Source organism: Eublepharis macularius, chromosome 6 (genome assembly GCF_028583425.1).
Source record: "Eublepharis macularius isolate TG4126 chromosome 6, MPM_Emac_v1.0, whole genome shotgun sequence".
In the NCBI taxonomy this organism is placed as follows: domain Eukaryota; kingdom Metazoa; phylum Chordata; class Lepidosauria; order Squamata; family Eublepharidae; genus Eublepharis; species Eublepharis macularius.
In genome coordinates this window covers 1071337-1094620 of record NC_072795.1, presented here as the reverse complement: position 1 = coordinate 1094620, position 23284 = coordinate 1071337, and the positions used below count along the sequence as shown (strand labels likewise).

Sequence of the window (23284 nt, the reverse complement as noted above, 5' to 3'; positions counted from 1 at the left end):
GCCGCCCCTTGTCCCTTGGGGATCACTCGCGTTTCCGTGCACCTCTCTGCCTGCAGCAGGAAGTCCCGCCTCCCGTTGCCATCTTAAGCCTTGGCTCACTTGCCCTCTTTAACAGCCCTCGGAGGGGGGTCGGCCTGAGGAAACGGCTCCGGGGCTGAGGCAGGGCTCGAGCCCACGTCCCCTGAACCCGCAGCCCTGGTGCCCTCTCGCGGGCAGCCCCTTGGGAGAGCCAGTTTCGGCTTGCGGAATCCTTGCCTCTGCTGCTCTCCTCGCTGTGCAGGGCCTCAGGCTGCCCTCAGGTGGCGACAAGGGGTTGCCTGGGCGGGCGGTGGCTGCTGTGGCAGCCAGACTCGACCCTGCTTGGCCTCTGGCCTGTTGCCAGCTCCTGCTGTTGCAGCTGAGCCAACCGCAGTGCCCTTGTTTTTATTTTTTTTAAAAACTGTTTTGTTTTGACAAATTGTGGTGAAGTGGTTGGGCTGTGAATCAGCATTCTGCTGGTTCAACTCCCACTGCTGCCGTGAGTTCGGCAGGTGGCCTTGGGTCAGCCACTCCTCTCAGCCCCAGCTCTCTAATTGCATTGTGGGGATAATGATAACATTGACTTTGTTCACCACCCTCAGTGGGCACTAATCTGTCTAGAAGGGCAATATATAAACACACAGCTGTTGTTGTTAATTTTTTGTGTTGTTTTCAGTAGACCCTCTCCAGGAAGACCAAGCCCTCTTCTGGAACACACTTCCCTAAAAACTGGCTGGGTGGAATCCTTCTGGTACTCTTCTCTCTGTTGTGGTCTGTAGGAGTGTCCTGCCGTGTCACGAAGGACATGTGGAAGGCTGGAAATCTTTGGATGCCCCCTGCTCTTTGCTTTGGGACGAGAAGCCGAAACCAGGGCTTTGTTATGATGAGTTGTGGCAGAGTCCAGACTCTTGCAGTTGTTCTTTCGTGGGGAGGGGTTGGGAGGGAGGGGGGGAGGGAGGCTGCTGCCCACCTGCTCCTCAGGGGGGTCTCTTTAGCCCATCTTGGTCCTCACCTGAAAATTCTGGGGAGCTTAAAATGAAATTTTAGCATTTGTACATAAGTTGATGACACCCACGTAATATTTCCTTGTATGATGCCATACGTGGAGACTTCCTCTAAGGGGTCAGCTTTGCTTTTAAAATGCTCTGAGAAGTCAGCCCTTGGAGCGTAGCTGTGGACTTGATTGAGAAGCTTGGCAGGGACCATGGACTCTCTGGGGGGTTCCCCCAGCGGGCCTCTCAGGGGAGGTCCTGGTTTCCATTCGTTCTAAGGGGACGTCCTGGTTTTGTTCATGTTCCTGCAAGATTTAGGCCCGTCACATTTCAAGGGTTGCTAAGGGGGGATTCGCACAGATTCCCTGCAAAAAAAGGGAAAACGTCGGTGCAGTGGGTTCTCGAATGAGGCCGTACAGCAGCAGCTTCTGGGTGCCTTTGGTCGGACTTGGGGTGAGGCCTGTTTAAAGAGGAGTCCACCTTTTCCGAACCCGAACCCTGTTTGCTCCCTTCCCAGGCCCCTGACTTCCAGAGCCCGTGTGTGGCTTGCCAGCCTTGTGCAGCGGCAGCATCAGACCGAATGGCTGCTCCTCCCCTGTGAACTCGTTGTGTGTTACGCCTCGTCCCATGAATTGGGCCTCTTCTCCGTCTCCTCATCAGCATGGGGGGGGGGGGAAGGACCGGATGTGGCGGGGGGGGGGGAGGTCCACACACAAATGGCTCATCTGGGAGCAGTTGCTGCTTAACATTGCCCCCCCACCCCACCCCACCCCACCCTGACGTTCTGCCCTAGCTCCAAGTGAGGCACGACTCTCGATCTGTCTTTCCTCCCTTGACTTTGGCAGGAGGGGGATGTGTTTGTGTGGGGTAGGGGAGGAATAACTATTTCTGCTTTAAAAGACCCCAGAGCCCATGAAATGTTTGTGGGCCCACCCTCCACCTAAAGAGCCTCGGGAGGAAAGCCTGTAGAGGACGGTAGGGCTACTGGGAAGGGACGAGGCGATTCTGGCTGTGTATGTACCAAGGTCCCCCTCCTTCCCTCCCATAATAAACCTTTGGATTGAGACATGTGCGTGCACGCATTTCAGTGCTGGTGGACTGTCTTCGTAAGCTGTTTTTGAGGTCCTCTTGCCCTGTGGCCAACGTGCCTTTCAGTTGTGACTTCTTGGAGCGAATGTTGCGGTACACCCATCTCCCGAGCCAAGCCTTCGCATTGTAGCTCCCGTTAATTCCAGTGGAGCTGTGCTGCAGCCATTCCGTGGTGGGCTGGGCCCCGCTGCTGCAGTGGGTGACAGGATCAAGTTTGTTCCTTCTACTTTCTGCAGTGTGCAGAATAAAAATCTAGCATCTTCTCACATTCGGCCCTCTTAAATTTGCAACCGGCGGGGGGCGGGGGGGGGGCGGTGCACAGGGCAACTGTTCTCGGTTGAAGAAAAATCGAGTGATTAAAACGGGACAACAGTCCTCATTTTTTAGTGCTCAACCATGAGCTGAGCTGGCATGGCATGGAAAATGCTTCCCAGGTCTTTCAGCAAAGCCTTGGGGTCTTCCACCCTGGAAAGGAGAAAGGAAGGGCAGTCGGGTGGATCTGCCTTGGCTGCAGACGGGGTCAGGGATCCGAGAAGTCCTTGCAGCGAATCCTCACTGTGCGGCTGCCCCGTTAGTGGTCCCGGCCTTGTGTGAGCTGCTGGGCCAGGAGCTCTTCTGCACAGTCAGGAAGCGGTCCTCGTGAAGCGTCGCCGTGTGCTACTGGCACTGTGTAAAGCTTCCCCCGGTGGGCCGGGGGGTGTCTCCATTCTTCATTTCGTTCTCTGTTGCACCTTTTGGGTATCTCTTCTCACCTTCTCGGTCTGAAACTCAGCATGATGTGTCCCATGGAAGTTATTTATTGAATGCAGATGTCCTCGAAGGAAAATAAAATAAATACAGGTTTTGAACACCCAACTGCTCCTGTTGTTTTTGCCCCAGGGAACTGGCAAGTGGCTTCTCCGTGCCTGTTTTCCTTTGGTAAGCCAGCTGTGGTTGGGTGCAGGGAGGGCACCACATGGGCACGAGTGGGCTGGCCTCGGAGGCTGCTGGGAGGGCACACACAGGACTTGCCCCTGGCTCCTGTGCAGGCATGTGAGGTCGGGTGGAAACATCCCTCATCTGTCTTGGTGGCGCACATTCCCAGCTTGCAGGGACCCTTCCCTAGGCCCCATCCCTAAAGCGTTTCTCTAGAGCTGCCGAAGCCCCCTACGCAGGCACCCCGGCCTGGGCGCTTCTTGGCTGTTCTTGCGCCCATTTGTGGTTGGAGTTGGTGCCCGTGCAATGAGGCGACCTGCGCTGAGTAGTTGTTGAACGAGCCAGATGAACGCTGCTCCTTTATTTTCTCTCACCTGCCCACAACACACCTGTTGTCATCAGGGTTGGCGGCCCCCCTTGCATCCTTTGATGGCTTTGTTTCTTTATTGCTGATGGAGGGAGGGAAAGGAGCTCAGCACAAACAAGCCACAGTGGACTCTTGCTAACAGGCAACTCATTCAGCCATTTCATAAGCCAAGAGGGGAGGAATTGGTAAAATTCAGTAAAACATCCGAGTAATCACCAAGTGCAAAGAAAGTGGATTTTTCATTTGAATTATAAGAAGCCAATATGTTGAGCGAGGTTGTGTGACTAGATTTCACTTCAAATTGTATTAAAACAAAAGTATTGTAATTATTTTATGGTTTCTTCAAACAGAAATTATAGTGCATTATCCAGCGTTTCATCCCTCAAACCATCCCATGAATTTGCCCTTTGGATTCTAAAACCAGCTGGCTGGAAAAGAGAGGGAGAGAAAAACGGGGTGGTGCCGTCCAAATGGGAAAACTTGCTTAACCACGTGCTTTATGTGAAATGCCCCGTGCAGACATTGAGCTCTGCTTCTGCAATAGCAGAAAGAGTGTTCAGGGCATCAGAACACTTGGTTTTGTTTACATGGTGCTTTGTGCCTTTTAAATAAAAGTAACAACGAAATTGCATTCAAAACCATATAGGTAAAAGCAGGAGCAGAAGAGAAGAAGGTGCAAGAAGGAATGTCAGCAAAGATTCTTCCAAAGCACCTGAAGAAGGGAACGGTCTACAGGAACTCTGTGAAAAGGCAGAGGGAAGAGCCCCAACGTGCAGCCGGGCTGGGCTCACTGTGCTGAAGAGCAGAAGTTTCTGCCAAGCGTTTCTGGCGCATTTCCCACACCTTGTCCGTGTGCCTTTTCTCACTTGTTTGTGATCTGGTCTACTCGTACAGCAGCAGGGAGGAGTAGAGTCCCGAGGCCTAGAGTGGACTTGGCCACTTCTGCAGTAACTCCGAAGTGGACCCCTACGCCAGAAGTGGACCCCTGGCTCCTCAGGCAAGGCCCTGAGTTGGAACCTTTCTCGGAGTTCTGCTTGTTTTCCAGGGAGGTTTTTTATCACTGGCTTATTCCACGTGCGGCATAGCAGAGACGGTCCTGCGGCAGTCGAGAATGTGCCGACTTTCCAGAGCCTGTGAATTCTCCGGGCCGTCAAGACAGTCTCTAAAGCAGCGGGGAGGGGGCTGTTTCCTAGCCCAGGCAAGATGACAAGGAAGCCCACGAGAGATCGGGGGGGGGGAGGTGGTGGGACAGGAGCTGTCCTCTGCTCTGCAGGCAGGGTGGGTGTAGGCTCCTCGGGAGTAAGGCCCCAGGCTTGGCTGGATGTAGAACGATTAGGGTTGCCCTCCTGGCAGGAGCGGGGGCTGATATTCACCTGGGAGAGTACATGGGCTCGCTCCCAGGGCAGTGCAGTGGCGTCACTTCTGGGAGTGACGTTGCACTGCCTGGGAGCACGCCCAGGAGGCCTCTTCTCCTGACCCCCCCCCACCCCTGCTGGCCAGGTGAGCAGGGGCAGAGGGGTGGAGTAGGAGCTCCCCTGCCCCCCCCCCCCAGGGGACCCGGCAGCCCTGGGCTGGGTGCGGAAGGCAGGAAGCTTGGCGCTTGTACCCGACGGGCCAGGCTTCCGAATGGGATTGGCTCAGCTGCACTGGCCGGCTGGTGTGGAGGCCCCTGAGGTTGGGTGGTGCCTTGGCCGGGATCCCGCCAGACCTCCTCTCCCAGAGCCCTGCTCTGGATCCGGGCTGGGAGCGTGTGCTGCCGGTCTGGGGCTGGGCCTCCTTTGCTGTGTCTCGGCCCGGGCCTTCCGCCAACGCCACTCTTGCGGAGTGGGAGCACATCCTGGAGGGCAACAGGCCTGGGTTTGCATCATCCCAGCTGGCTCAGGCCTGGTCCTAGACACCAGTGGCAAGGTCTTCCTGGCAGACTCTGGCATGGCGGCCTCTGGTGTGGCTGGCAAGTGCCCCTGCAGCATCCTGGCTCCTTGGCCTTGGCTCCCCAGGCTCTTTGCCTGAGCCCTCCAAGTCAGAGTCGTAGGGCTGGGCTGAGGGATCATGACAAGCACAGCAGCCAAGGAGAGGCTTGGAGGGGACTGGCCCGTTCCAGTCTGGATGCTGCCCACGTCCCTGCACAGCCCCTCTCCCTCCCAGTCCAGAGTGGACTGCACCTCCTTGGCCTTCCACTTGCCCGGAGGATTGCCTTTGATGCCAATCTGTGACACGGCCGCGGCCAGCCTCTGTGCGCAATGGCACTCTTCTGCACGTGCGAGAAGCAGCCCCCCCGGTCCAGAAGGCGACGATGCCATTAGCATTCGCAGGCGGCTTGCTCTGTGGCTGCGCAGGGCGGAGCGGAGGAGAGCGCTGCTCAATTCCCCCATTATGCGGGAGACACACAGAGGCTGCCGGCAGGCAAAGGCCTGTCAAGACTTGTCATGTAGCAGCAGCCCCCAGAGCTGCATTCCAGGCCGCCCCTTCCCCACTCCCCCCTGAAAGGGCTCTGAGGTAGGTAAATTAATTCAGGGGGTGGGGGGGGGTGCCTTTGTGACCCCGTTCCTGTACCATTTGTTTCTGGGCTTGTCGGAGGGTGAGGGACATCCCCGGGGCTTTTGTTTCAGATAAATTTCTTGCAGATTGGGGAGTTAATGCAAACCTTGTCTGCACCCACCCGAGCAGAAAGAATCCTGGGTACAAGCCACGACACACGGCCCCCTCCCCACGGAAGTGCCAGATGGAAGAAGAGGGCCTGACTCCTCCTCTGCATTTTGGCACGGGCAGGCCCTCGCACACCTGGGCTAGGGGGCCTGCTTGGTTTGAATGCAATGAATTATTTCCCTGTTTCAGGCAAAAACCAAGCTCCGGGGCATTGAGAGAGAGGCGGCCTGCAGCCTCCTCCAGAGAGGACAAGAAGCCGCTCAAGCCTCTGCCCTCCAGTCTTAACAGAGGAGGCAGAAACTTGTTTGTCCCAAGGAAGTTTGGAGGCTTCCATCGTTAGAATGTGGCTTCTGCCTGTTTGGTCTGCTAGCCACTGGACACCCCGTCCCCATGGAGCCATTTGAGAGCCATTTCCGCTAATGGCCATCACCCCACGGAGGAACAGGAAAAACAACCGAGATGGATGTTGGAGGGCCGGTAGAGGACATGAATCCAGGCAGCATGTCAGTCGTGCATTATGTCCTTTTTCGGGCTGGGGGAGGGGGGGCATTCAAGTTGGTGGTCAAATCTGGTGGTAGAGTGCTGTCAAGTGGCAGCCGATTTATGGTAACCCCTGCTGGGGTTTTCAATGCAAAAAACTGACAGCAGTGGTTTGCTATTGCCTGCCTCTGCATAGCAACCCTGGTTTTAATAACATCATAATAATAACATTCGATTTATATACCGCCCTTCAGGACAACTTAATGCCCACTCAGCAGTTTACAAAGTATGTCATTTTCCTTGGTGTTTTCCCATCCAATTACTAACAAAGTCCAACGCTGCTTAGCTTCCAAGATCAGGGTTCCCTGGACTATCCAGGTCAGGGCCAAACACTCTTTGTAAAGGCTGAGGATCTCCAGGACTTGCTTTGCCCTGTTGATTTGGCTCCATCCAGACCTTTGCAGTAGCCTTAGAGAGCGGCCATTCCACAGAGTTGCTGTCTTTCAGCAGACTAAGCAAGCAGCCGGAGGCCACTGGTATATGGGCCTGAGAGAGGGTCTGGGTATTTCTGCCCAGGTTTCCCAGCTGATTGAGCAACACAGAGGGGTGTAAACCAGTCTTCTCGACTGCCTGCCAGAAGAGGAGGGGTGTTTGACGCCACCAGCATCTGTGTAGAATACGGGGTAGCAACTGGGGAGTGAGAGCCTCTCCTCGCAACCTGCCAGGATGGACACTTGTGGCTTACCAAGTAACTGGCTCCTTAGGCAGTAAGTGATCACTTTTAGTTCCCCTGCTGGTGATGTGTATTGCTCATTGATTGATTGATTGATTGATTGATTGATTGATTGATTGATTGATTGATTGATTGATTGATTGATTGATTGAACTATCCCACCTTCCCGGCAAGCAGGCTCAGAGCAGGTTTCAACAGTAAAACATACTTTCCATTAGAACGCCAATAAAAGCACAGAGTTCCTGTTATTGCCACCCCCAGAAATGCCCCGTTCTCTGGGTGGCGGGTTATTCTCGCTCTGCTCATCCTCCATGCTCGTGGCTCCTGGCAGAACGAGAGCTGGGGAGAGTCAGCTCTTGCCCCACACAAAGTTTGTCTGAGGTTTGTTCCTGAATGGAGGGGGCCAGTTTTCTCTGCAGACAGGGCATTCATTGCCAGAGCCCTGAAACGGAAGGAGATTAAGGGAGCGTTCACGACCCCCAACCCGCCCGGGATCTCATCCTTTGGGCAAACAGTGCAGAAAGGGGCGGGGGCTTCTTCTTCTGAAAGAACAGTCCGGCTCTCCTGCCTCATCCTGAGCAGCTTCGGTGCTGGTCCCTTTTCATTTATGAAGAGCCACGCCAGGATGCTGCTGAGTGGAAGCCAACGCAGGCCATGGCCACAGTGCAAGAGGCAAGTTCCGTGGCGAGGATTACCAGGAAAGGGACGGGAAACAAAGCCGCCAGTATCGTAATGCCCTTGTTTAGTGGCTCTGCCATGCAGACATGAGCACTCCATCTTCAAAAGGGTGGCACAGGGCTGGAAACGGCAGAAAAGGCAGCAGAGATGTTTGCTTACCTTCTGCCCTGAGACTTGAGGTGGATTACAAAATTTAAAAACAATGCCATAGAAAAACCATACACTATGAAATACCCTAAACAATGAAAAAACTGGCTTACAGAAGTTAGGACAGATCAAGATGGGTAGCCGTATTAGTCTGTCTGTAGCAGGAGAAATTAGGGGACACGGTGCAGTAAGAACAAAAAAAAATGTGTGCAATCCACTACAGTCCTGTTCCTTTATTGAAGCACGCTCTCGAACCCTTCCCTTATACTTACAGCTCCATTCCCTGTACGAAAATGTCCTCCTGAGCATTTGTGTTTTGAATATTCTGCAGAAAGAGACTCTGCTCAGGTGAACCCAGCTTTGGCAGCTGGCCATATCAGGAAGAGGTGGTGCTTTAGACGTGGCCTTCCGCAGGGGGTGGAGAACGGTGTTCTTTGGTGTTTCATGACAACATCAGTTTAAATTCATCCAGGCAGCAGAAGTTAAATTTTACAGATTTTCCAAACTTCTACAAAATTTTAAATGCAGAGGAGTTCGCCGTGTTAGTCTGTAGTTGCGAAATAGTAAAGAGTCCAGTAGCACCTTTAAGACTAACCAACTTTATTGTAGCATAAGCTTTTGAGAACCACAGTTCTCTTCGTCAGATGCATCTGACGAAGAGAACTGTGATTCTTGAAAGCTTATGCTACAATAAAGTTGGTTAGTCTTAAAGGTGCTACTGGACTCTACAGAATTTTATTGCACCCCATGGATATGGTCAGCTTGATGGACCCTGACGTCTCTTGCTTCCCTGCTGTAGCTCCGGCCACAAATGGCCTTTGCCTCTAGGCTTTCCCTGGGGCTTGACTGTACAGTGAATAATACCCAAGGCTGCTATGCCTGCCTGCTTTCCTCATCCTTGGCCACTGCCTTATGATGTCCAAGTGATCAAATTATAGTGGCACACTGCAGAAAAACGGGTGGGTGGGATCCCCTGGCCCTGTTACAGAGGAAGGTTCCTTCTGCTGGAGTCGAGCAGATACGCTCCAGTGTGAAAAGTCTCCATGTGGCTTCTCCAGGCGTGGGGCCCAGGCAAAAGCCCAAGATGGAGCCCCAGAACCACTGGCCCCTGTCACCCCCCTTCCCATGATGACCAAGGAAGGGGTGGTCTTCACCCTGCGTAAGGCTGGCGGGAGCCACCCCGGAAGCTGGCTGCCTTAGCCCCCGGGGGGGGCAGGAATTCATACCGGCAGCTGTTGAGTGGGGTTGTGGCTGGTGGGGCCCCCACCCAGCAGGAGGCCTGGGTCAGCTGCCCTCCTTGCCCATTGGCTAAGACCACCCACCCCTGGGCTTCTCTTGAAAGGAAGTTTGTACTACTCCAAGAGCTGCTTGTCACAGATAGTGGTTTTCTTTATTTGCTCTCTGCCTGGAGCAATCCTGTAAGTCAAACTGCTGTCAGCAAGAATTTCATGTGTTCAGGGGGGGGGGTGTTTGTTTGTCTCAGGCCAGCTGATTCTTGGCTGCCTCCTGCAGCCTGCATTCTAGTTGAGGTAATGAGACCACCAGGGGCCAGGAGTGCAAAGCGCTAGGTCTGGGCTTTGTCCACCTGGAGAGCAGAAATGCACGGGGGGGGGGGGGGAGAGCTGTGGAAGGACTAGCACGCATATTTCTGTGCCAGAAGTTGACATCTCCCCACTTCCAGCTATTGACTGACCCATCTAGCAATGCCCCCCACACAACACTGACTGGCGGGGGCGGGGGGTGGCAAGACTTTGGATTTCATTTTTTTCTCCAGGATCTGTCTGCTCTCCCCCCCGCCCGCCCCCCGTCTACCAAGCGTGCTCTCGCGCATCTGCTGCTGAGCTCCGAGAGAGCTTCTCCAGCTGCAGATTCATCTGAAATGGTCAAATCTGGCAGATCTCTCCGGGCGCAAATATTGAACTTCCGCGGAGTGTGGCCACTCGTCCCCTGGAGCCGGCTAATGGCGTTGTCTCCCTTTGTCCCCCTCAAGGGCGGTTGGCGGTGGATCCTGGAATAATACCCCCTGAGCAAACAGCCGGACAAGTGTGTTCAGGACGCGCGACTGTTTACTCTCCTCCTCGAAAGCGGCCACCTCCTCCCGGAAACCAAACAGCATCCCTCGGCCTGCCATGGCTACGTTCAAGCACCGCTGAAGGAGCCTCCGGGCAGGGCAGGGCAGGGCAGGGCAGGGCTGGAGGGAGGAGTAGCACACCAGCCCTTTCCCCGCGCAGGCAGTCCACGGGTGCAGCGAAGCCCGGCAACATCTCGGCCCCCCATGATGGGTGGGGGGGGGGGGGCTGACGCAGCACAGCAAGAGACTCGCTCAACGCCTCTGCAGTCGGCAGCCTTTAGCGGGTGCAGCACCCCCGGTCTCCCTGCTGGGAGGGGGCTGCATCCTGAGGAGTCCCCACCCACCCATCTTTGCTTTCGAACAAGAAATCGTTTCGCTCCTGGAGCTTGCAGGCCACTTCTTTGGTTAAAAATGAGATGTCAGTACGACAAAACCCATAGACCACAAAATACACGAATGAAAAGAGACATTTCTCTCCGGTCAAGAGCTTCGGGCAAAAGGCCTGGTGGGGCCTTCCACAGCGGCGAAGTCCCTATTTTAGAATGACCTGCCCAGAGTGCGGAAGCCGGGCCTGCACACCTTTCTGGGGCACGAGGCGTGCCCTGTGTCCGGAGCAGGGCTTGGGCTGGGTGCCTCAGGCGACCTTCCCCACCAGGCAAGTCCGGGGGTGGGGGTGGGGGGTGGGGGTGCTCCAGAGGGCCTGGGCTTGGCCCTAAGTGCTGGGGCTTGAAACCAGGGAAGCTGATCTCCCCCCAAAAACTAGATGTCAGCAGAGACCTTTCCAAACGGGCAGGTGGTTTTTCCAGCGCAGACGTGAAGCTTCCCTTCAGCTCTACCTGGTTCGAGCGTCAGTTTAATCACCCCTCAGGCAGCCCAGTATTGCCTGAATCCTGGTCTGGCCTTCATCTGCTCCAGGCAAAAGTGAAAATGGCCACAACGCCCCACAAAACGAGGGGGCCTTTTCAAATGGTCCACCCACAAAGGCTCATGGACCCTGCTAGATTCCAAAATGCCTGTGTGGGGTGGGGGGTGTTTAGGGTTCCAGACGTGCTCTATTGAGACTGTGGTAAGAACACAAAGCTCCTTGAAGCGATGGACAGCAGTACTCCTTGCCAACCTCTCCAAGCTTGGGATGGAAGTCAGCCCTGTGGTTTACTACAGAGGCAGGTGACCTAAAGAGGGCTGGAAGACACCTAGAAAGACACTGGTGGAAAACTCTTGCTGAAACTGGTAAGAGTGTGCTACAGAGCCCATTGGAAGACCGATGAAGCAACAGTGAGCGTAGCAAAGAAATATTATTTCTCTGCAATCATCACATCAGCTAGTTCGTGGCCGCCTGAGCTGTTCAAGGTATCTTGACATCTTCTAACTCCTAAATCCCAACCTTTACAGTTTCAAGAATAATTAGCTGTGAGGCCTTTGCAAAAAATTTTGCTGATAAAAATAGCACGAATATGCTCTGATCTGGACACCAGCTGTAACACAGGCAAGTTGGAAGCAATGCTTCATACACCACCTGGTTCAAATACGGACCACTTTGAACCAGTTACAGTGAGGGATCTCGACAGGATCCTGGCGTCTGTGAAGGCCTCTACTTTTGCACTGGATCTTTGCCCGTCTTGGCTCTTACAATCAAGCAAGGGCTGCACAAATGCCCTTGAGATCTATCATGAATCAGTTGACCTCGGTCCAGCATATCTGTGGGACCGCCTCTCCCAGCATGGCAGGTACCACCTTGCACATGGGCAAATCATGTACAGTCCCCCCCCCCTTATGGAATGGCTACTTGAGGAGGTCAAGAAAGCCCCCACTCTCCTTTCTGCAAATGATGCACAACTGAATTATTCAAGGGGGCTTTTTTATTCGGCTACAAAGGGTGTATTGTAAGGAAGTGATTGCTAAGGGATGCATCCGTAAAGGGATAGGATCCATAGACTTTACTTCTGCGTGCTACTGTGTGCTGTCTGTTGCTTTGGGTATGATCCAACTGGGTCGTTCTCTGTTGTTTAATGTACCATTCTGAGAACTGCTTATGTTGTGTTTCAGCATTTCTTCAACTCTGTATTGGATTTTGTGCTGCTTTTAAATCTTTGCAAATGTGCATTTATAGACCCTATAACGTTGTCCTTGAAACGTCCTTGAAACGGACTGTGCTGATTCACACTCTGTAATCTGCCTTGAGTCTCAGGGAGAAAGGTGGACTATAAACAATGTAAATAAACGGACACTTGGTCGGAAGCTGAACTTCCGCCCTCTCGTATAAATCAGCTGGAAAAGAGGAGCACAGCTGTGCAACAACAATGCGGCAAATGACGTTCCGTGCTGTTACGTGTAAGGTGCTGCATAGCGGGACCAAAAAAAGCCTAAATTTAAATATATGCTGACGGATTCTGAACTGGCTGAGACAAAGATTAAAAGAGATCTTGGGGTTATAGTAGATGGCTCCGTGAAAATGTCGAGTCAGTGTGTGGCAGCAACGAAAAAGGCAAAGTCCGTGCTGGTGATTATTAAGAAAGCATCTGAGACTAAAACGGCCATCTAAACAACTGAGATAATTAAGGAGTTGGAGCACCTTTTCTATGAGGAAATGCAGGAGAGCTGGGACTCTTCCGTCTAGGAAAAAAGACAGCTGCGGAGGGCGGGGGGGTGACAGAAATGTGTACAATTACTCATGGAGCAGAGGAAGTGGATAGACGTTTTTCTCCCTCTCCCAAAATAAAGGAGTATCCCATGCAGTTGATGAGCAGTAAGTGCAGGGCAGACTGAAGTAAATACTTCTATACTCAAGGAGTAATTGCAATGTGGAATTAGCGGGTGAAGTGATGGCTGCGAGCACAGATAGCTTTAAGAGGGGGTTAGGCAGATTCACGGTCCCTCGATGGCTGCTAGGCATGGTGAAAAGAGACTTCCACGTTCAGATGTAGGAAGCTTCCGAACCCCAGTGCTAGGAGGCAATTTCAGGGGAAGGCCTCGGGCTCCGAGCTCTGTTTGTTGGCCTTCCTAGGCCACTGGTTGATCACAGTGCGTGACTGGATGCTGGACGAGATGGGCCTGGGCTTTTCTGACATTTGTATGAGTTCAGGTCCCTCCAGGGCGGAGGCAGGAGGAGGGCAGCAGCTTCCACAGCAGGCTTGGCTTTTCCTTGCCTTTGTGCCTTCTGGGCTAAAGTTCCCCTCCAGCAGTGTGGGAGTCCAAGTTTGGCACCTGCTGGGACCACCCTCACATCCTTCCTCCAGTTGCACCTGAAGGTGCCGTTTCTAGAAGGCCCTGCTGCTCACAGCCACCAGGCCGGTGCGGCTGCGCCTCCTCCATTTGGACACCAGCCCTTCCTGCTGGCTTCTGGGCAGGGGCGGAGCTGGTGCCCTCCCCCCCACCCCCGGCCATGTGCCCCACTGCCGTTTCTTTCTCCTGCTATATCTGGTACAAAGTTCTCTTTCCTCCGTTTATCTGCAATGCACTGCAGCAAGCCTGTGCGGAAGGCGATGCTGAAAGAGCACATCAGTTTAGTGTGCAAAGCCCTTCACGGACTGGGACCTGCATACCTGCGGGACCGGCTCTCCCAGTGTCTCCCGCAGGGCCTTGCGCTCCGTGGATAAGCAGCGCTTGGTGGTCCCCAGCCCAAGGGACATTTGTCTGGCCTCAACCAGGGCCAGGGCCTTTTTGGCTCTGGCCCCGGCCTGGTGAAACACACTCCCTTGAGATCCGGGCCCTGCGGCACCTGCTGCAGTTCTGCAGGGCTTGTAAAACGGAGGTGTTCCGCCTGGCCTTTGGTTGAGAGTCAGCAAATTGTCCCCGCCTGTCCCCCCCCCCCGACCCGTGTTCCATCGCTGGATGCCCCAGGCCTGCATCACACCTGTATTCATAATTATTGTGGCTCATGGTGCCAGTCTTGTAGTTTGGTATTGGATTTTTAAATATTATTTTTAGATATCTGTTTATGATTTTAATGTACAATGTTTTCTTTTGTTGTTGGCCGCCCTGAGCCTGTTCGTGGGGAGGGCAGGACATAAATTTGATAAAATAATAAATAAATAAATCATCAGGCAGGGGGCTTCATGGCAGAATGGGGATCTGAGCGTGGGGACCCCCAGTTCCAACACTCTGACCGCCACACTGCGCCAGCTCTTGGGGAGTGTTCCTCGCCCCCCAGCTTTCTGCTCGAGTCTGGTTTATTTTTAACCCTAAGCAGCTAAATACTGATGGCTGCCCAGAGGCAGGCCCCAAAGGTTGGGCTTTGCTCTGCCATGGAGCCCGGCTGGGGCAATTCCCGCGGCTCACTGAGGTGGCCTGAGCTCCAGAGCTTCTCTTGAGGTAGATGGGGGCCATTTTTCAGCAATTGTCAGTGGTGGTAATTGAAAAGGCTCCGAGGGCTCTCAAGAGGGAAAGAAACCATGCCGCAGTGGCATACGACCTCTCTGCACACTGGCCACAGCCCGTGGCTCACCTTTGCTCCACTCCTCAAATAGCCACTTAATTGCTAAATAAAACACGCCAGCTTTCAGGCTGATTAGCCCAGATTAATGGGCAGCTGGGTGTTTCACTTCTCTCAACCATTTATCACAGAATCGGAGAGCTTTAATGATTGAGGCACCTAGCCTACCGAGGCACCCTCCGATGCTCACGGCGGCCAGTGCTTCATCGGCCTCCAAAGCTTTATGGGAGGCCTCCTCTCTGGGCTTCGTCACAAAGATACAGAGGGGCCAAGCAGCCACAGGGTTGTCAACCTCCAGACGGGGGCTGGGGATCGCCTGGAGCAAACGTCTGCTTCAGAGGGTGGACTTGGCTCTATGGCTGCCTCCTGCGGTCCCTCCCCAAGCTTCATCTGCTGTAGGCCCCACCTCCAAATCACCAGAAATTTTCCGCCTGGATTTGGCAACCCTCAGCGGACTCCGGGGGCTTTCTTAGCCCAAACTGGTTGGACCAGCCTGTATATATTTCATTTGATTTCATTGCTGCTGCTTCCCTGATCCACGGATTTTAGTAAGTGGGGTACGTGTGAGTACAGCCCCCCCGCCCCCCCCCCAACGCAGGCCTGGGTCCGTTCTTGAAGGTGCTCATTAGAGTCCATTTATAGCCATCTTGACGTGACAGCAGAAACCACTCTTCTCTCCGCCATAACTTATGAAAAGCTGTTTCATTAAAGCTCTTGGGAAGAAACTCCTTAAGAGGTCCGCTAATTAATACGAAATGGCATTGGGGCTTCTCGTGAGGCACTCCAGAAGCGCTGGGAGTGCTCAGAGCAGGCAGCCAGGCTCCGTTTTGCGGCGTTCTTGCCCTGGTGCCTCCTTGACTGCCAAGCCTAGGAAACGCTCCCACCTACGCAAGCCATTCAGGTCAGGGAGCTGCTTGCCTATGAAGGGGCTCTTATTGGAAGAAGGGGGGCTGTGAGGGGCCATTGTGACAAGGGGTTCACGGGAGGAGGGGATCTAGGCCAGGGCCAGAAGCTGCCCTCCCTCTTTGGCAGAGTTGCCAACTCTGGCTGGAAAATTCCTGGAGATTTGAGGGTGGTGCCCAGGCCACCAGAGAACACGGGGTGTGTGGGCCAGTGCTGTGCAGCTCAGGAGGGATGCTCTAGGTCGTGTGGGGCAAATCATAGAGTGTCGCCCCAGCACGTCTGGTACGAGTGCAATGCTGGTGCACCTGCCCCCAATTCCCTCCCCCCCCCGGAGGGTGCCAGGCGACAGCAGCCCCACCCTGCTCTGGCCTTTGGGCTCCTTACAGGAAGAGCAGCTCCTTTCTGGTCTCTGCGCGCCTGCCCTACGCGGGCCCCGCCTGCCTCCCCGCTCTCCAGCCCCGCCGCCCTTCCGCCAGGGTGCCCATCTCTGCAGCCTGGAGGGCAGCTGGAAGCCGGGAGAGCTCCAGGCCCCGCCTGGAGGCTGGCAACCGCGTTCTGGCCGGCCTCTCCGTTCGTTCGGCGCCTCGGAATCCAGCGGCGGGAGGCGCGCCTAGGAAGCCTCCTGGGCAGGCTGGGAGCGCCGCGGCGGGCGGCCGGCGGGCGGGCGGGCTGGCTGGCTGGGGAGAGCCCGGCCCGGCCCGGCCCGGCCAGTACAGGCGCCCCCGGCCACGGCGCTTGCTGAGCGGTCGGCAGCCGCCAGAAGCGGCCTCCCTCCCGGGGTTGCTCAGCGCCGGCCGCCGGCCCAGCGGAGTCGCTGCCCCCGGCGCGCCTCGCCGGCCCCGCGCCCCGCTGGCCCCGGGCGGCCCCCCGCTCTTGGCCGGGCCCGCCAGGCGCGCCCCCAGCCGGGCTCGAGGCGGACGGAAGGCGCCCGCGAAAGCAGCGCCGAGCGCGGCGCGCCGGTCCTCCGCGGCGCCTCTCGGCCAGGGCCGGCGGCCCGCCCGGCAAGGCTCCGCGCGCGGGCCCAAGCGCAGCCCCGGGAGCCGCCGCCCTGGCCTGGAGCTCCCCGCCGCCGCCGCCGCCGGTGGCCTCTCGGCCTGCAGGCCCCTCGCAGCGGCGGCCGCCGGCACGGGCGGGCGCGCCGCTCTCCAGCCCTGGCCGGGAGCCGGGCGAAGGCAGCCGCGGGCCGAGGGAGGCCTTTGCGCAGGGGGCCGAAGGCGGAGGAAAGGCCTCGAAGCCCCCGAGGGCCGCGGCTCGCCGCGCTCCAGACCCCCCTGCGCTCCGGGCGCGCCTTTGGGCGCCTGCGCTGCGCGTGGAGGTCGTTCCTGTTCTCCTGGGCAGCGGCTCGAGACAGGCGGCACTTCCACAGGGGAAGCCAAGATGGGCCAGTGGGAGCACCGCCCGGCCTGGGACTCCTTTGAAAACCTTGCTTTAGAGCAGGGCAACCTGCGGCTGTGGCTGGTGCCCTCTGCCTCCCCCCCCCCCCGAGAACTGAACCCAACCCTGCCCTGCACAAGCTGTACCCTCCAATCTCCAGGAATTTCCCATCCCAGAGTTGGCACCCTACCTTCCAGATGGCAGCCGTGCGGCTCCCCCCTGCCTCACTCTGGCCCCCATCCAGCCAGCATCTCACCCCCTTCTCCTCACTGTCACCCTCCTTGGGTTTTTCTGGCCAGAGTTACTCCCTCTGGTTACCTTGACCTGGCCAGGTGCACAACTGAAGAAGGTCACTGGTGACCTTCAAATGTTTTTCTTTGCCTAAGGAAGGGTTTGTTTTCAGTTAGACAAAGTTTTGGGGTGTAAAACTTATATTCAGCTAAAATACACACACTCTTGGCAAACGCACAAGGATGCTGGGCAGCCAGATGCTAGAAACGTCTGTGGGTTGCGAGGAACGCCTGATGCCCCTGCCTTCCTTCAAGCCACACCTGGAACTGGGTCAGCCCCGCCTAGCAGCCAGCCCCAGAAGACACAGGCGCCAGGTCAGGTCACACTGGGCAATTGCCGGCAGGACTGAGGAGAAGCGTCGTTTCCTAGGAGAGGCAGCCCCAGAGGAGCCAGCGGGTACCTGAGCCAGCCAGTGGCTTGGCTGTGGGGCTGCTGCTGCTTCCTGGCTTGGCTCCAGCCCAGGCTGCTTTGTGGGGGCTCAGGCCCATTCCTCACTTGGGCTCCCCACAGGAGCAAGTCAGATGCCAGGTGCGGCCTGCTTATCTGCCATGTATTATTGCACTCTGTGTTATATTCTGGGCCTCTGAGAATGTATGGAGGGATATCTATGTAGCTGTCTAACTGTTGGAAATAGCAATGTCTGGTGTACAACAGCAACAAGAAGGAAGAAGAGCCTACCATGCAGGGGGCAGCAAGGATCAGTTAGGACAGTGAGAGCAGCACCTCTCTTGTTTCCTGGGGGTCATTTCCTTGTCTTGTCTCCTATTGGGCTAAACAGGGCAATATCCTGCTTCTTCTCTCTCCTGCCACACTTCTTCTCTCTCTCTGCAAGATGTAGTCAGATAGCAAGGATCTCTCTCTCCCTCTTTCCTATCAAGTATGTAACTTCCTCAAATAAAACGTTTTGCCTCTCTAATCAGCACAGCGTAATTCCGCTGCGTTATTTACACTCCATCACTAACTGTGTAGCTGTGAATCGCTTATCTTGCAGATGGCTACTTTCACACTCTCGGCTGGCACGGGAAAGTGTCCTTGAAGTGCCGGTCGGAGCCGTATCTCCCTGAAACATGGAAGGAGCTCATCCTCCTCTTCCGCTCCCCCTCCCCCCTCCATCCTTCTAGACTTGCGGGCCGAAATCCTAAAGGTCCTTATCCCAGGGTGGGAACTTTGCCCTATAGCTAACATTGCTTTCCCCCTTTTCGTCACTTCTGCCAATGCTGTTGCCTGAGTGCACTGATACTGATGGATCTCTAATAAAGAAACTTTAACTGGACTCTTGGGGTGTCTACAGCGAAGTATCTGGGGATCTGACTGGCAGGGCCTGACATCATGCCAGCTTGTGTGGCCCTTAAGCCGATGCCCTCTTGCCCCCTTGCTCAGGACAGGGCACCTCTACCCGTGGACCCTATGGTGGATTTGCCAGCAGCTGCTCTCTGTTTGCCTCAGCACAGCCCTGGGTCAGATCAGGACAGAGCTCAGGATGGAGTGCGAGGCCCCGGTTCCTGAGGCAGGCAGCCCTTATTTGCTGACGGAGCCCAGAGCCTGTTTGTTTTCTCTCTCTTGCCTTCCTTTGAGCTGGAAGTCTCCAGTGGAGGAGTTCCTTCGTCTGCTGGAGAGCTTTTACCAGCCAAGATGCTAGCTTTGTTGACCAATTTCAACCTCTCTTGCCCGAGCGAGACGTCTTAATTCTCTGTGCAGTCCCGGGCGGTTTCCCTCTTTCTCGGCCCTCCATTGCCCTAACTATTCAGAGCCCCTTCCTCTTGCGGGGCCAGCCGGGCCTGGGGCCTCTGTGGCTGGCTGGAGACAGTGAAGGGGTCTCCCTTGCCCTTCTGAGGGCTGCCAGGTCTCCCTGGGGCCGCTGCTGCCCGGGCAACAGCCGCCCACTCCTCCGCTGTGTTGACATTTCCTCGCCTGAAAGGCCCTGAATGGGCTCTGAGGTAGGTAAATGTATGCAGTGACACTGAGCGGCTGATTCCGGCCTGAGGGATCCCGCCACCGTTTGTTCCGCAGCTTGTATGAGGGCCGGGACGCCGTGTTGGCCTCTTTGTTGCACGTGCTGGCCCAGCAGGGCTGGAGTTAATGGAGGCCTTGTTCGAAGCCACTGGAGCAGAAAGGGTTTTGTCGGGGGAGACAAAAGGCAGCCCCACCGGCCACCTCGGAGGCTGCTTTGGGAAGGCGGGCCCTTGTGGGCTCTCAAAGGGAAAGGGAGAGTGCGCCCGGGCGTCCGTGAGCCCCCTTCCCCACACAGCTGCCTCCTGGAGCATCTTTGCAGGGCCAGCCGGACTCCCCCCCCCCGCCCCAGCCTGGCATTCGGGGACTGCCCTTTCCTCTGCCTGTTCTTGCTGGGAGTTGGGGGCACTTGTGGTAGCCAGCATGAGCCTGCCAGGGAAGCCTCAGACTTTTCTTCGGTCTGAGGGGCAGCCACCCAGCCGTGGAAAGGCCAGAGACTGTGCTGAGGGCCAAAGCTCAGGACCCCCCTGCAAAACCCTCAGAACCTCAACTGCATTAGGGCAGGTCTTTCCTAAACGGGGTCTGTGCATCGTGTCTGACCTCTTGGTGGAACAGGCAGGGAGGAGAGAGCCACACTTGCTCCTTGGATGCCACCTGCCCAGTAGGCAGCAGAAAGGCCAGCCAGAGGGGTCCAAGTGACCAACATGGCTGCTGACGAAAACCTGGGGGGGGGGGGGTCACAACATGGGGCTCTGCCATGGGGTGCATGCAGCTTGATGGCGCGCATGTGTCAGAGGGAAGGGGCTAGGGTTGCTGGGGCTTGGAAGGTACAAATCTGGCACAGGTGGACCCCACCCAGAGGCAGGACCAGTGGGGTCAAGGGGCAGAGGTCAGGGGGCGGGGCCTGCTGTTCAGGGACAGGTCAAAGGATCCAGGGGCAGATCCCACAGGACACAACAGTTCCTCTGAAGGGCGCAGTTCTCGTTTTCTCTCCTCTAGCTGGGGAGCCTGCCAGGGAGCAAAGGGAAGCCGAAAAGGCAGCGGCAGTGTTTAGCCAAGGAGCTACTTCGGAGGCACAGCCAAGCCTGGGGGTGGGGAATGGAAGTTAAAACTCCCTGCAGGCCTCCCGCTGGGAAGGTCTTGAAGGTGCAGCACAGCGACGACGGCCTTTGCCTTACGGGGCGCTGCGCAGCTGGAAGCCAGGCCCTCCCCGACTCTCCCCCCTCCCCACTTTGATGGAAATATGTATCTGGCAGGCGGCTGAGGAGCCCCTCGCTTGGGTGAGCAGTCCGTGGGGCTGAAAACGAATGGTTGCCAGCTCCCGGTTTGGAAATTCCTGGGGACTTTGGGGGGGGGGGAGCTGGAGAGGGCAGTGTTTGGGGAGGGACCTCAGTGGAGTATAATGCCACAGAGTCCACCCTCCAAGGCAGCCATTTCCTCCAGGGGAACTGATCTCTGAGGCCTGGAGGCCAGTCATGATTGGAGGAGATCTCCAGCTACCCCCTGGAGGTTGGCAACTGTCCAAGAGCAGGAGGCAGCCAGGCCTGGCAGTTCAGCCCTTTCCCCTCCAGTTCTGTTGGGCACGTGGCAGGGAGGGCTTCTGGATGTGGATCCATGAAAACAGTCCCTGTCTGGGTGGGGGGTCCGCCAGTTGCTCCAACTGGAGAGTGGGGGCCCTCTGGCCTGAGCAGCCTCTGAGCAGCCTTTGTCCAGCCGCTTCTTCACCACGGGAGGTGCAGCCCAAACAGGGAGGTGTGTAAGGTGTGGCTCACTGCACAGCAACTTCCTCTGGAAGGGATGGGCAGCCCCAGGGTCTTTTAGAAGGAGCAAGCTCAGGCTTGCCAGTTTGGTGAAGCAGTTAAGGGTGGCAGGAGTCTGGAGAGCCGAGTTTGATTCCAGGCTCCTCTGTTTGGATCCAGCTGAGTGACCTTGGGTCGGATAACAACAGCATTCTTTGTAAACCATCTAAGTGGGTGTTAAATTGTCCTGAAGGGTGGTATATAAATCAAATGTTGTTGTTGTTGTTGTTGTTGTTGTTGTTGTTGTTGTTATGCAGCACAACCACCAGCCACCCGTTCCCAGGCTGCTCTTAAGGGCTCCCCTCTGCGGGAGCACATGATTCTCCTGTGCCCACTTTATCCTCACAACAACTCTGTGAGGTAGACCTAGTGAGCAGCTGGCCCACAGTCACCCAGTAAGTGTCCTGGCAGAATGGGAGTTGAATGCTGGTCCTTATCCCATGCTTCTGCAACGAGCCCTTCTCTGGCCCTTCTTTAGGCTGTGCTTGAAGAGGGATGTCAGGAGGGGGGCATTCACCAGGCTTGGGGAACTCCTGGGGATTTCACGGGGGGGGGGGGGAGGCTTGGTGAGGACAGGATTTGAGGGCTGACGGGAGCTCGGCAGGGACGTGAGGCCGTAGAGTTCCCTCCCTGGAGCTGCCATTTCTCCAGGGGGCCTGATCTCTGTAGACTGGAGATCAGTTGTCATTCTGGGAGCTCTCCAGGCTCCGTCAGGAGGTTGGCAACTTTCCTGGAGCTTGAGTTCTCCGGAGGCTGATGTTCTCCGCATGCCAGCCCTGCAGGAGGTGAGGCTAGCGGGCAACCTGGAAGGGGCTTCTCCGTGGCAGCCCCGGGCTGTACAAGACCCTTGCCCTGGAGAAAGAGGCATCCCCTGGCTGACGGCCTTCTGGAGACCTTTTCATGCAATTATCTTCCGTGGGGCCTTTAAAAGGATCTACGTTATTCAATTGAAATAAACCAAGTAAAAAATAAAAAGAAAGAAATTCTATAGTTTTAAGATACAAAATAAATCAATCTCTACTTTGGAAACGTCGAGAATGAAAGGACATGAAAGAAGAATTCATCCTATCAGGTAACAAATTAGACATCAAATGCAGGTGTGTCCGTTTTTTATTAAGTATGAAATCCCAGTTATCAGCTATTTCTTTAATATGGCAAGCTATTTTGCAAGGCAGTTAGCGTAAATAATATAAAAACCCCTTTAGATTTGTTCATCCAACCTTGTTTCTTCGAGGACGCCTTAGATTTCCGAGGCTTAGCAAAGGTAAATCGTGTCATAGTAATTAAATACAAAGCAGTTTGCCTAAGTCTTTTGGGGATTGTTGAAGCATAATCTAAAAGATGTGATTCAATGGAAGACTGAATTAATGCCAAATGCAAGTACCAATAGTCTTGTCACCATCACCCCAAAACTATTCGCCCTCGTGCACTGCCACATACGCAGAAAATTGGCTTTGCCTTCCCCACCGGACCAACCTCTGCTAGAATCATTTTTTATAAATTTTTGCTAAACTCAAGAGAACTTAAGTACCACTGGTACATCATTTTACATGTTTTCTCTAAATAGTATGCTAACCAAAACAGTAAAGCGTCCAGTAGCACCTTTAGGACTAACCTACTTATTTGTAGCATAAGCTTTCGAGAACCAAAGCTCTCTTCATCAGATGCAACTTTATTGTAGCATAAGCTTTCGAGTTAGTCTTAAAGGTGCTACTGGACACTTTACTATAGACTAACATGGCTAACTCCTCTGGATCTATAAGTTTTAACCAAAACAGTAGATCCACGGGTTGATAGAAAAGACCAACCATTACAATTAACATCCTAGCTTAAAAGATTTTCCCCATTTCAAAACAAAGCTCAGATCAGGATTAGCCTGTAATAATAAAGCATAAAAGTTTGACAAAGTTCTGTCTACATTTTTGACAGATTTCAAATTTACACAATTCATTTTCAGTGCTCCTCTACAGTTTTTGATGGATGAAATTTTTCATTTGTAGCTAATACAGGGGAAGAATAGCAACATTACTTCTTTGTGATACTTCCACAAAAAGGCACATTTTAAAAATCTTTAATTAGGTCAAAATAATGAATCACTCCCACATTCTGCCAAAGATTATGAAAAGCCCGAGACCACCCAGTCTTGGGAGCTCGCTCAGTCACTGCTGATGCTAACCAGCAACTCTACAGGACTCATTTCCACTGTATTCTGTCCCAGGTTATGAGCAACTTGTCAATAACAAAGGATTTTTGATAGCAAAACTTCAGTTTCCACTTACTTTAAAATACCCAGTCTCTTAATTGAAGTCCAACAAAGGATTGTTTAATAAGCTCAATTACCTGGTTTAAAGGGCTGCCAACCCACTCTGATAACCATAGCAGCAGATGGGAGCGTCATG

At 54.8% G+C, this 23284-nt stretch overlaps 1 protein-coding gene across 6 annotated transcripts in view; it reads left to right on the top strand.

Annotated features, from left to right (window-relative positions):
• The window catches only part of OPA1 (OPA1 mitochondrial dynamin like GTPase), an 82178-nt gene extending 79229 nt beyond the window's left edge, over positions 1-2949 (top strand). For 5 of the 6 annotated variants that reach the window (XM_054983000.1, XM_054983003.1, XM_054982999.1 and 2 more), the window contains one exon: positions 695-2949. The gene's annotated coding sequence lies outside the window, so the exon portion shown is untranslated. The remainder of the gene's footprint in view (positions 1-694) is intronic. The other variant, XM_054982998.1, reaches the window with a different exon arrangement.
• Positions 2950-23284: the final 20335 nt, after the last annotated feature.